This window comes from Equus przewalskii, chromosome 20 (assembly GCF_037783145.1).
Source record: "Equus przewalskii isolate Varuska chromosome 20, EquPr2, whole genome shotgun sequence".
Lineage (NCBI taxonomy): Eukaryota > Metazoa > Chordata > Mammalia > Perissodactyla > Equidae > Equus > Equus przewalskii.
In genome coordinates this window covers 34,597,129-34,609,137 of record NC_091850.1, presented here as the reverse complement: position 1 = coordinate 34,609,137, position 12,009 = coordinate 34,597,129, and the positions used below count along the sequence as shown (strand labels likewise).

Genomic DNA, 12,009 nt, shown 5'->3' with positions numbered 1-12,009 from the left:
GAGGTTGCATTTATCTCCACTGAATCAGCAACTAGCTGCACATTGGAATATCCTTACTTATTTCAAACATCTCATTGTTGATGTTGCTTTTTTTTCCCTTAAATCAGAGATTCTTTTGAGACCAATATGTTCCAACATGAAAAGCAGTGAGAGCAATAGCTTAGGCAGTTCAGAGCAGAGGACAACAAATACAAAACGTTTTGTTCAAATTACATATTATCCCTATATCAGGAGTTGGTACGTGCTCGATGGTGCGATTAAACAATATTTCACATGTATCATTGTGAAAAATTAATTTTAGAAAAATTAATTACCTGAAAGGTTAACAGATTTATAAGAAAGGATAATAAACAAGCATTTTATATAGAGGATGTGGCATGTATTAATTAGTATAATCACTTTTGAATCGTACGCATACGTTTTCAAAGAAAAAAGTAGTTTTGAGTAGAAATTTCACAATTTGGTCTTGAAGTTGTCAGAATCATTTTATTAGGTTACACTATAGTTTTTTAAAAGATAAAGAGACTGATAATAATCTCATATTTATGCAGCATTTTTCTCAACATTAGAAAAAAATCTTGCCTTTGTTCCCTCAACAAACCTGTGATCTTTACAATTTCAGAGAATCAGTGAATTACTCATTACAGACTTAGAACTTGAGTCTTCTTTCTTTCTTTTTTTAATTTAATTAATTAATTAATTTATTTATTTATTTATTTAGAGGAAGATTAGCCCTGAGTTAACATCTGCAGCCAATCCGTCTCTTTTTGCTGAGGAAGACTGGCCCTGAGCTAACATCCGTGCCCATCTTCCTCTACTTTTTTAATATGTGGGACACCTACCATGGCATGGTGAACAAGCAGTTCATAAGCCCACACTCAAGATCTGAAATGGCAAACCCCGGGCCACCGAAGTGGAGAGTGGGAACTTAACCCCAGCACCACCAGGTCGGTCCCCTCTTTCTTTTTTTTTTCCATGTTAATATGTTTCTCATTAAAATGTAAGCTGACAAATTTTAGCTAAAGAGATACTCCAGAAAAAAAGGTGTAATATTGATTCAACATATTCTTAAGTTTTACATAACACAAATTTTAGATGATTTCATGTTTTATAAACTGCACTAGGTAGAAGGTAAACTAATTTAGGTAGAAGGTATGATAATATCTATGTTAAATACTTTATCCCAGAAATCTAGCGTCACATATATTGCTATTTCAGATAGCGCTAGAGGGAAGTATGAGCCAGAGGAATTAGGGAGGAAGGACCAGCTACAAGTGTGTATCAAGTGGAGATGCTTCTAGGCTCTTAAAAAATGGTTTAACAATTAGCGTCGTGACCAAAGAAGGGACAGGTTGCACTGACCTCAGGATGCTTCCATTCTTCCACCCCAAGTGTTGCCTCTGGTTCTTGGTCCTGGAGCAATTCTATTCTCACACCCAGGTTCCCATTCCGTTGGGTGGGGTTGGTGATACATACCATGGTAGTGATTCTTTCTGGATCATGACTTACTGCACTGAGGTTTCCTACTTCACTTGACTATTCAAGTAAAAACACGGTGGCCAAGCAAAGTTTTAAATTTTCATTTGAAAATTTGACCACAATCTCCCTCTCTTCCCTTTGCGTTGGTCAAGACTCAGTTTCAAGTGACAAAATGTTAAACTCAAACTGGCTTAAAGAGAAACACAAACTCATGGGTTCGCAGAAAAAAAGGAAATCAAAGGAAAAGTCAAGCTTTAGTAAGGCTGCGTCCAAATGCTTGAAAACGATCAGCAGGAATCTCTTTTTCTCCAACTGTAATGTCACATTTTGTCCTGAGTTTGCTTCATTTTCAGGCAGTCCTTTTCCAGTTGAGGCAAAGGTGTCCATCAGCAGGTTCAGTTTTTGTTCTGTCACTGATAGTAGAATGAGTATTTCTGTTTCTCAATACTTGCATTACAAATTTCAAGACTGTCTAATAGACCAGGTTAGGACATGGACCCATTTTGAATCAATCATTTTTGGAAGAAGGAGGAAAGGCTATGAGTATTTCAATTTGGATTACGCCTATCCAGAACAAAAGGATGCCTGATCTGAAATTTGTGGACATGGAGTGGGTAGAAATAGTTCCCCACAGGGAGCTTGGTGTATTTTTAATAAAATAACAGAAAATAGAAACTGGCAGGCACATTAGGTGATGATCTCAATACTCCCTTGTTCCAGGGAGCACATCCTGTGTCCAAAAATTGAGGTGGCTCATCAGTGCTGAGGATAATTGCTTTGTCTGCTCAGCATAGTTCCCTTGTTCTGTGAACCACACTGTGTGTTTTGGACATGGCTCTTCAACAAAGCCAATCATATCAATTTACCAGGTGCAGGAATCACACTTATGGTCATAAAATAAGCCAGTTAAAACCATCCTTGGGAATTGTTTTGAGAATGAGGAGGTAAGCTGTTTGGGTTTCTTGGGTGAGAAACCTGGCATCTATCTGTGAGCATGTCAATGTATATGACATAGAGTTTCTGAAAGCTAACTAATATAGAAAAACAGAGATGAAAATTAGTAAGGAGTTCTAAAGTCATTTGAGACACTTTCTTCCAGTTTCTGCTGAAGCCCTTATTCTATAGAAATTTGATTATACACTCCTTTCTTTTTTTGTTGTCCTAATAAGTCTGTTGTATGCTTCTTAAATTGAAACTAAATGTGTTATAAAAAATGCCATGCTCTCCACAGATGCTGTTAAAAAAAGTTCCACTTCTCACATGGCTGTGGCATCTGAAATAGGGAATTATTTCTCAGAGTCCGATTACTTTTAAAACAGCCTAAAGCAATTGGGAACTTAACTCTTATTAGTTCAAACTATATCTTTCTTATTAAAGCAAAGTTTACTAACATATGAAATTAAAACATTCCTGAAGACAGCAGTTGCTGACAAGCCCACAGATGGTACCCTCACATGTCTGTCTCAGTGATCCACAGTAACTGTGGATAGCCAGTAACAATCTCCATATAAAAAAACGCATTTGGTGTAATTGATGATATTAGCGGTAGGCAATACTGGTAAGACAGAATTAAAGGATATAAATATTATATAGTCAATTCTCTCTTTTAGACTCCCTTAGATGTCTCCAGACCAACTACTTCTACCTTTATACTTTTGCTTTCTGTCCCTTGAAATTTGTCATTGTGTTAGTAATGCTGGAACAAACACCACCAATATCTTGTCAGAGCACACAAAACATTTATTTCTCACAACATAAACTTCAGTGCAAGTTGTTAGAACTATGCATTTCTGCTCACGTAGCCCTTCTTTGACTGATGTCCCCATTCCATTGTTGATGTCCCCATTTTTACCACACTGTTTTCAATTTAGCCATACAATGGGAAGAAATAATAAGGCATCATCTCTTAAAAAATTTAAAAGCCAAACCTGAAAAGGAGAGCATATCCCTTTCTAACATAGTTCAATGGCCAAAATTCAGATGCCTGGCCCCAAACTAACATTTTTAAATTAAGATTTTATTTTAAGAGTAGTTTCAGGCTCTCAGTAAAAGTGACAGAAAGGTGCAGATATTTCTATTAAACCCTCTCTCCAACACATGCACAGCCTTTCTCAGTATCAGCATCTATCAGCAGAGTGGTATGTTTGTTACAATTGATGAACCTGCGCTGACACATCATAATCATCAAAGTCCCTAATTTACATTAGAGTTTATTCTTCATGTTGTACATTCCACAGATATGGACAAATATATAATGGCATGTATCAATCATTATGGAATCATTCAGAGGATATTCACTGCCCTAAAATTTCTCTGTGTTCTGCCTCTTCATCTCTTTCTCTCTTTCTCCTCCATGCGAAGACACAAGGAGAAAATGCCCATCTGCAAACCAGGAAGAGGGCCCTCACCAAGAACAAATCTGCAATCACCTTGACCTTGGATTTCCCAGCCTCCAGAACAGTGAAAAATAATTGTTCATTATTTAAGCACCCATTCTATGCTAACTTTTTATAGCATCCTGAGCTAAGATAGTATGTTTCTATAAGATGAAATTAAAAGGCAAAAGAAACCGAACAGACACTCTGGAATTAAAGAAGAAAGTCCTTCCTGATTCAAAAAATGTGTTACCAAGGATTTGGAACTGCTTTAAAACTTAACGATTTTAATTAAACCACCTGTTAAGGAACAAAGCAAAACAAATAAACAAACAAATGAAACACAAGCCAGACCAAGGAAAGCAAGACAAAGAAAATAGTACAGGAAATGTATTTCATGAGGCATAAAGCTAATAAGACAAAAGGTTAACAATTGATGAATCATGCTGAAAAGCATAAAAAATATTAATTGCACTATTTTTGAAACTTTTGTGAAGGTTTTTAGTTGGGGAAATTTATTTTAATTAACTAATTCATTAGAGGGAAAGCTGATGTAGAAATGGACAAAAGACGATGTCAGAGAATGCTGCAATTCGAGATGACATGCTGAAGGCACTGCTCAGTGTTAGTGAGGACCTGTATGCCCTACTAATTTCTGAAGAGATTTGGGCTCATAATAAGTGGGTCACATAAAGGGCAGGAGTGAGAAACATCCGTGTAAACAGGGGCATTACTAGAGATGTGCATACAAAAAATAAAAGATGCAATTCAGTCCATATTCTTGTTCCTCCAACCTTAGTCAGAGAACAGATAAAAAGTGCATTTCATTGAAAATACAATGTATTCTCGTTAAATAAAATGAGTTAGAAATTTGGGTGAAAATTAAGGCTTCTTTTGAGGAAGCGGATATATGGGGGAAAATGTAATTTTGGTGTTATGTTTTCAGTCTGGCAACCACCTTTCTATAAACCTGATTCACACAGAGTTTTCAAGAAGAATTTCTTACTCAGAGAAAGGTCTGGAAGTAAAGACCTAATAAGAAAGCCAACTAAGGGCCCGGCCCGTGGCCAAGTGGTTAAATTTGCATGCTCTGCTTCAGCACCCAGGGGGTCACCAGTTCAGATCCTGGGCACAGACCTACACATGGCTCATCAGGCTATACCGTGGTGGCATCCCACATAGAAGAACTAGAATGACCCACAACTATGCACTGGGGCTTTGGGGAGGAAAAAAAAGAAAGCCAACTGATTCTTGAAACCATAAGGGCCAATCATATCTCATAGGCAACCAAAAGTCCAAGTGCACCAAATGGACAAGTACCATGACATATAGTTGAGCAAATGTCTACAAAATTCTGAGTCATAGAAATAGACCAAAAATGTTATAGACAGTCAGATTCCCTTCTATTGTAAAGTCTATTTTGACGGAAATGTTAAGCATTCAAGAATACAGAAAACGGAGACTGAGGGATCTCTGACTGGGAAAAAGGACTATTAGAAAATAAGACACTATCACCAAAACTATGAATTAAAATAAGGAAAAGTTGGAATCAGTGAAACTATTCTTTATTATTTTGTAATGGTGGATAGATGTTATTCTATATTTGTCAATACCCACAGCAAAGAGTGAACCCAAATGTGAACTTTTGTTAATAATAATAATGTATTAATATTGGCTCATTAATTGTAACAAACGTACCACACTAATGCAAGATGTTAAGGTTAAGAGAAACTGGGGCAGAGGGAGCAGGTGAGAGCACACATGAGTGCTCTCTGTATTTCCCACTCAATTTTTTTATAAACCCAAAACTTCTCAAAACATAATTTCCACTAATTAAAAAAACAAAACAAAACAAACACAATATGAGGTATCAATACATGCTTATTATAATAACTAAAAAAAAGTTGACAATAACAAATGCTGACAAGAATGCGGAAAAACTGATTCTTATTTATTGCTAGGAGAAGTGAAAAATGGCATAGCCACTTTAAAAGAGTTTGGCAATTTCTTACAAAGCTTAGCAAAGTCCTAGCATAAGATCCAGCAATTGAGAAACCAGGTTTTGCCCAATGAATTGAAAACTATGTACACATAAAAACCTGTACACAAATAGAAGCTTTATTCATAATTACCAAAACTGGAAACAACCAAGACATTCTTCAATAAGGATATGGATAAACACACTATGTTAGAGCCATATATTAGAATATTTTTCAACGATAAAAAATTTATCCATTAAGCCATAAAAAGACATGGGGGAACCTTAAATGCATATTGGCAAGTGAAAGAAGCCATACTGAAAAGGACATACTGTATGATTCCAATTATGCGTCATTCTGGAAAAGGCAAAACTGTAGAGATAATGAAAAGATTAGTGGTTGCCAGGAATTTGGGATTGTGGTAGGAGGGCCTAACAGGTGAGGCACAGGGGTTTTTGTTTCTGATGGTGAAATTATCCTTTCTGATGTTATAAAGGTGAATAGATGGCATTACACATTTTTCAAATCCCACAGAACTTTACAGCTTTTAAAGTTACAAAATAGAGCTTTACTGTATGTAAATTTTAAAATATATTTATGTGGTCAGGGGACCCCAGGATGGACTGCAGGTTTTGACATGAGCATGTAAGTCTATTATAAATATATGAACCAATCACACTGAAGGTGCTGCAGGGAAAAGTTGCTGAACTTTAGAAACAATAAGAGTCTGCAAGAGTAAAAGCAAAAAGGAACTGCACAAAAGAACTGTCTTTTCACTGATAACATTGTTTCACACTAGAGTATGTGATCACAATTGACAGTGCTATACATGTACGCTGGAACTGAACAATTGGGAGAAAAAAAAAATCGACAGATTGTGGAAGCCAGGCTTCTCACTTTTGGAGTAGGGATTTCTAGATAAGCAAGAAAGGAAGCTAGAATGATTTACGTGGTAACAGATAAAGATGGAGACATCAGGAAGAAAGCAAGATTAGTGTAATGTAAATATATATGTTTACCTACAGAAATATTTATTGATCTGTGTGTGTATGTATATGGTATACACATATATTTCTTTACTCTGCCAACTAAACGGGCTTAAAAGAAATGACATTCTAGTAGCAGGGAGCACAGTTAGTACCCAGATCTTCCTTTCTAATACCATTTCAGCAAAAGGAGCCAGACCTCTTTGGAAAAATGATTGATGCTTGGACATGAGCAGGAAAGATGAACCTGAGCAACTTGTACTGACAGAAAACAAGAAAGTGCTAAAACACACACAGACACACACACACATGTAAATTTAGGAAGTCATGTTAAGGGATTCTGCTGTAGATTGAATGTTGTGCTCCACAAAGACATGTTCAAGTTGTAACTCTCAGTATCTGTAAATATGACCTCATTTAGAAATAGGTTACTTGCAGATATAATCAAGTTAAGTTGAAGTCATACATGTAGAGTGGGCCCTGATCCAGTGCCTGGCGTCCTTATAATATGAAGGAAAGTTTGACACACAGGTATACACAGAGGGAAGACAGCCATGTGAAAAAAACAGAATTACAGAGGAAGAATGAAATATGAGGACAGAGGTGGAAATTGGAGTGATGTATCTACAAACGCAGTAATGCCGAGGCTTGCTGACAACCAGCAGAAGCCAGGAGGGAAGCATGGGAGGGATTTTTCCCTCAGAGTCTCAAGTAGCAACCAACCTGCAGGTACTTTGATTTCAGACTTCTAGCTTTCAGAACTGTGAGAGGGTAAATTCCTGCTGCTCTAAGCCACCAAGTGTGTGGTATTGATATGACAGTCCTGGGAAATGAATAAAGGTTTTGGTACCAGGAAGCGAGGTGCTGCTGTAACAAATACCTAAAAATGTCAAAGTGGCTTTGGAATTGGGTAATGTATAGAGACCGGAAGAATTTTGAAGCACTTGATAGAAAAAAACTTAGATTTCCTCTAAGAGACAGTTGGTTATTAATATAGATTTTCAGGGCAATTATGGTGAGTGTACAGATGAAACTGAGGAACATGGTAGAAAAAGCTTCTGTCATCTTATGTGTATAATCATGGACAAAAGATTGGTAGAAATATGAATGTTAAAGGTGCTTCTAGCGAGGTCTCAGGCAGAAATGAGGAACATGTTACTGGACACTGGAAGGAAGTAGCCCTTGTTATAAAGTAGTAGAGAAATTGACTGAATGATGTTCTACTGTTGGGTGGAAGGTAAAAATTGTAAGCAATGAACCTGTATATTTAGCTGAGAAGATTTCCAAACAAACTGGTTGTTCCTTGCTGCTTACAGTAAAATGTGAGAGGAAAGAGAGAAAATGAGGAAAATATTGTTAAGCAAAAAGGAAACAACACTTGATGATTATCAAGTCTATCCAGGTAGCAACAAAAGATGAGAAAGCATGCTCTGGAAAGAACATTAGCGATGTGGCTGTAAAACGATTTGCTAAATTTACAAAAGAGATTAAGCATGTGATTTATGGATTGAATCAATATCTCAGCAAAAGCCTGAAATAAAGATGAAGTTATCTGGGAAGGATCTATGGGGAACCCTTTATGTCTAGCGGCTCGGATTCCCATGAATTGTACAGAAGACCAACAAGAGTTATGAGAATTTTATGCCAGCAAGAACACTGCCAGCAGAACTGATAGGGACGGAGATGGGATACAGCAAAGGAAAAATGACTTCAAGGACAAAGCCATGGAAACAGAGGCCAGAGAGAGCAGAACGGTGGGTCCAGAGGCTGAGCAGTCAAATGGGGCCAGCCTGTCCAGAGAGAGTAGGACCACCAGTCTGGGGGCCCCAAGGGTGGAATATAGGGCCACAGAGAATTATTCTCAGGCCTTAGAATCTATCTAATTTGCCCTACTGAGTTCCAGACTTCTTTGGGACCAAGACCCCTATTAAGCTCCCAATTTCTCCTTTCTGGAATGAGATTGTCTACCCTCTACCTACCCTACCACACCATAAATTTTAAAAAATTTGAGTCATACAACATACGTCATCTCAGTACAATGGAACAAAGTTATAAATCAAAAACAGAAGGAAAATTGAAAAATTCATCAGTACATGAGAATTTAAATGACATTGCTAAATCATGGATCAAAGATGAAATCACAAGAGAAATAATAAATAACTTTTCTATAACTGCAAGTGAAAACAAAACATATCAAATCTTGTGGGATTTTGCTAAAGCTGTCCTCAGAAGAAAATTTAAAAATGCAATAAGCCTATATGAAGAAAAGAAGAAAGATCTCAAATCAATAACCTAACCTTCCACCTCAAGAAATAAAAAATAACATTACAGCAAACTAAACATAAAACAAGCAAGACAAAGAAAATTACAAACACTAGAGATGAAATAAATGAAATATAGAATAGAAAAATAGAGACTATCAACAACCAAAAATTGTTTTCTTTTTAAAAAATCTACAGTATTGTCAAAACTTTAGCTACACTGCCAAGAAAAAAAGAGAGAATGCTCAAATTGCCAAAATTAGGAATGAAAGGGGATATAGAAATAACACGAATATTCCATCAACAGTACATCAACAAATTAGATATTACATAGAATGAACAAATTTCTAGGAACACAGCTAACAAAAGGAAATAGGAGCGCAGAGGAAATAGAAAATCTGAATAAATCTATAAGAAGCAAAAAAGTTTCAATTAATAATTTAAAAACATTCTAGAAATGAAATGTATAAAGAAAAACCTAGATTATTTCACAAGTGAATTCTACCAAATATTAAAGAAAATCAGTACTAAACTTTCAAAAATCTTCCTAAAATGGAAGACATGGAAATACTTCCAAACAAATTTGTTGAGATCGCTATTACCTTGGTGGCAAACCAGACAATGATATCACAAATAAACAGCACTATGAATCAATATCCTCTACGAACATAGATGAAAATCTTCATCAAACTCCTAGCAAACTGAAGCCAACAATATAGAAAATGGATTACACACCATGAACTAATGTGGTTTATCCTAAGAATGCAAGGTTGGTTTAACATTTGAAAATTAACCAATAGAATACAGTATTTTAATAGAAAAAAGAAAGCATAATACATGCTCATCTTAATAGATGCAGAACTTTTTTTGACAAAATCTAAAACATTTTCATTAAAAACTCAAAAACAAGCTAGGAACAGAATGAAACTTCTCAAACTAATGAAGGATATCTACCAAAAAAAAACCCCAAAAAACTAAACAAAAATAAAACAAAACTCACAACTAACTTAGCACTTTATGATAAAAAACTGCATTCTTCCCCACTAAGATCAGAAGCAAAGCAAAAATATCTACCTTGACAGTTCCATCCAAAATTTACTGGCCTTTCTAGCCAAAGCAATTAGACATTCAAAATAAAGACATCCAGATTAAAAGGAAGAAGTAAAATGATTTCTACGAATTTTCAAATGGCATGTTCTTATAAATAGAAAACAAAGAATTTGTTTAAAAACTATTGAAACTAATAAGTTCAGTGAGATTAATATAAAATAATCAGACTTTAATACACTCCCAATTAAAAATTCAAATATGAAATTAAATAAAAGCATTCCATAAAATAGCACCAAAAGAATAAAATACTTAGGAATTCACTTAACAAGTCATGCAAGACTTGTATAGTGAAAAACTTAAAATATTGTGGAAAGAAAGTGAAGAAAAACACGGGAAAACATCGCATATTCATGAATCAGAAAACAATATTTAGACAGCAACACTTCTAAAATTGACATACAGATTCAAGACTAATCTTTATCAAAATCCTTATTGGATTTCTTGCAGAAGTTGTTAAAGTGATTCTAAATTTCATAAGGAAATGGAAGGAACTCAGAGTGGTCCAAACAATCTTGAAATAGAAAAACAAAGTTGGAGTACCCTTCCTGATTCCAAGATTTACTACAAAGCTACTGCAATGGCATATGTGGTATTGGCATATGGTAGATACATAGATCAATGAAATAGATTTGAGAGTCCAAAAATACTCTTACATATATGGTCAATTGATTCCAAACAAGAGTGCAACATAATTTAATGAGAAAACAATAGTCTTTTCTACAAATATTACTGGAAAAAAGTGGATGTCCAGATGCAAAATAATGAAGTTGGACACTTTCTACAAATCATAGACAAAAATTCACTAAAGTGGGTGCCGGCCTGGTGGTGCAGCAGTTAAGTGCACACGTTCTGCTTTGGCGACCCGGGTTTGCCGGTTCGCATCCCAGGTGCGGACATGGAACTGCTTGGCAAGCCATGCTGTGGTAGGTGTCTCACATATACAGTAGAGGAAGATGGGCATGGATGTTAGCTCAGAGCCAGCTTTCCTCGGCAAAAAGAGGATGATTGGCAGCAGTTAGCTCAGGGCTAATCTTCCTCAAAAAAAAAAAATTAACTCAAGTGAATTATAGAAGTAAATATAATTACTATAACTATAACAGTTAGAAAAAAACATAGGAGTAAATCTTCATTATATCTGGTTAGGCTATATTTTCTTAGATATAACACCAAAAAAGCACAACTTACAAAATTCAAAACAAAGTGGCCTCCATGAAAGTTCAAAACTTTTGTGCTGCACACAATAGCATATCAGAAGAGAAAAGACACCACCCAGAACAGGAGAAATACATATTCAGTGACTTCTGGATTTATATATTCTGGAGTTTTATATTTATCAGAACATATAAATAATTGTTAAACTCAATAATAAAAAGACAAGTGACCTCATTTGAAAAATGGGCAAAAGATCTCTACAGATATTTCTCCACTGAAGATATACAAATGGCCAATAAGCACATGCAAACACATTCAACATCACCAGTTATTAAGGAAATGCAAATCAAACTATGAGATATACTTCACATCCCCTAGGATGACTATAATTCAAAAGACACAATTCTTTGGCAAGTTTACAAAGAATTTGAATGCTTATGCTTTTCTGGTGGGAAAGCAATATGGTGTACTTTGGAAAACTGACATTTCCTGAAAATTTAAGCATAGTATTACCATATGAGCAAGGTTTTCCACTTCTAGTTGTATACCTAAGAGAAATAAAAACAAATATTCACGCAAAAAGTTGTACACAAATGTTCATAGCAGCATTATTCATTTTAGATGAAATATGTATACCAACTAATAAATGGATAAATATAATGTGGTT

General features: G+C 35.6%; 1 pseudogene; it reads left to right on the top strand.

Moving 5' to 3' along the window:
* Positions 1-4,427: 4,427 nt before the first annotated feature.
* The window catches only part of LOC103550445 (annexin A11 pseudogene), a 30,860-nt pseudogene continuing 23,278 nt past the window's right edge, over positions 4,428-12,009 (top strand).